Below are 2,768 nucleotides of genomic sequence, written 5' to 3'. Positions count from 1 at the left end.
TACTTTTTACATATAAAAAGCATGTTTGGCAAATTCCGCTGTTTTTGCTGCTAAGTTACACAACGTTGTAACAGACAACAAAAAGCAACAAATTAACACTCATCTTCCCATTAACAAATGACCCCACCGATCCCTTCATAGTTTTTAGATTTCCTTTAGAAATCAGAGAATTTGAAATGAAAAAAAAAAAAATCCCATTACTGTTCTGTTGCTCCTAAAACATCTTTTTTAAAAAGCAATAACTAAAGGCATTTTTTAAAAGTCAAAATCACAATAAACTGTTAGGCTCAGATCACATGTATAGTAATGTGAGTTATTTCCCTTCTCTTAAGACGTTTACCTTTTTCCCCCCATTTAGCCTGTTTTTTTACAGTTCAATACATATTTTTCCAAGCTCCACTTGCCAAACAAAAGAGTTTAGCCTCAGTGTTACTCCTCTGACAAATATCCTTATGGTCTTGCACATGTGAGAGCCATTGATAAACAAATTAAAATTCTGTCCCAGCTCAGAGCTCAGCTGGCCCATTTTATCTTGCAGTATGGGTTTGTAAAGGTCTGGGTGTCTGTCATCCTCCCCTAACCTTGTCTTTGTCAAAGGGATACAAAAGCCTGCCCGCTCGGGGCCCTTACGATACTGATTAGTGTGAGTGACAAAGTGGTGCTGCAAGTCCACTCAGCCTTTCATAATAAATCTATCAAAGAGTAATAGAATTCCATCAATCCTGCATCATCCCCGAGGGTCGCTGGGCTGGGATGGAAAGTGTGTTCCGTTGGGATTGTACAACTGTTATTATTCAATTATACTCTTTTCTTCCTAGTTAAAGACCATGATATCATTATCACTTAATGAATACATATAATTGGATCTGGACTCTATGTTTGGCTGATGAATACCACTCACTATTCATTCAGTCTCAGCTCATCTTCTGACCATTTATTATAGACTTTTGGCTGAAAACCATGATGACAAAGGGAATTTGAAATTAGCTGCGATTTTATTCAATGCTCAGTTAGACACAAAGACAAAATAAAATTTTGATGCCTAAATGAGTTGAGAATGAATTAAGAAGTTTTGCCTAACTCAGCAGTCTCTGATTTACTCATACTTAATACACACACAACATCCACAATCTCTCTCACACACATATATACACACGAAACTGTTTAAAATGTTCAATAACTTCTAAAAATAAGTTTTATTTTTGAAAATCCTGAAGTGTTTTAATGTAATGAAGGGAAGATTTACTATTTTAGTCTCATTAAAAAAACATGTATTAGCTGTAAAAGTGTCAACACACATATACTTACACTCACACACACATGAAAATCTTCATTTCAACCCTAACCGCCAAACACAATTTTATGATTAAATAATATTTAAATTTGACAAAGCAAAAGTGCTTCCAATACAGTATATTTATTATACCTAATATCAAGTCCATCATTAAGTTTCATCATACAGTGTGCCCCCAAAGGAAACTAGCCCTCCTATTCATATTGTTGGGAGTAAATGTAGCATACCTCCTTTGGATCACTGGTGAACAGGCTACCTCATTAATCCTAGTTAGTAGATGCTGCCGGGCATGTGGAGCCGCCAAATCCAGATGCTACCCACAGAGGCTCTCCAGGCAGTTAGGGAATCACGGAGTACCACCTCAAGCCTTCCATACATCACTTCAAATTAAATTTACATTAAGTGCTACTCCATCAGAGCTGAGAGAAGCTGACATCTTTGGAAAATGCAGATGATAATCCATTAAATCCTATTATATACATGTCTTCTAATTTTACTTAAGCCCATGCATACCAAAGTATGAGTTTGTGTTAAAAATTAAAGACCCTTTTACTAGAACAAAAGACTTTATGAACTGTTGACTTTGGGAGGTTTTATTACAGGGGCAGGCTAGTCTATCAAGACAAGTAGACTTTTTCTGTACAAATTCTAGTTAAATATTTCTTCTGAAGATTTGTGTCGGTTATTGTTTTAAAACACATCCTCTTTCCCCCTTCTCTATCATCCCCCAGGCTCTCCAAATAACATGGTCCTTTTCAGCCTCCATACAGTGTTCTAATAGTGTCTGCGTTAAATGTTATGAATGAGATGGTGGAACACATATTGTCTCCTTTTGCAATTAAGAAAATATTTGCTGGCAGCTTCCAAACTGGCAACAACAAGAAGATGCTATAAAATCATCACAGTGAAAAGCTAAGGTTTAATTAGCCTATTATCACATATGTTAATCCCTTTATATTTTCATAGTCCTTAGTCACAGCTACTTTTACTTTGATTAGTCTCTTCTAATTTCGTAGCAGTGATCTTATTATTTTTGATCCTAAGCTCTTAAATTTTTGCATTTAGCTGCAGTCTTTTATGTGGGCATTTCTGTGTAATTTGTTTTTCTATAGCTAAAACCTGAAATAATCTGAAATTGGAAAATATTCAAAAGACCATGAAAATCGATGACTATTTGGACAAAAGATTCTACAGCAAGCCAGAAAACTTCTACCCAGAAATAACACACACACACACACACACACACAGGCACACACACAATTAATTTAAAAGCTATTTATCAAACCTTTTAAATTTTAATCACAGTTTGGTTTCCCTACACTGGATTTTTAGACATTAAAATCATTTATTTAAGAATGTGCCACTGTATATGTCTATATTTCAATAAAAGTGCCCTTTATCGATAAGAATTAGAGCCCTTCACTCAAGCCTGAAGTTGTTCACATCTATCACTTTTCTCAGACAATATTCAATT

Source organism: Macaca nemestrina, chromosome 1, assembly GCF_043159975.1.
Source record: "Macaca nemestrina isolate mMacNem1 chromosome 1, mMacNem.hap1, whole genome shotgun sequence".
Lineage (NCBI taxonomy): Eukaryota > Metazoa > Chordata > Mammalia > Primates > Cercopithecidae > Macaca > Macaca nemestrina.
This window is presented reverse-complemented; position numbering follows the sequence as displayed.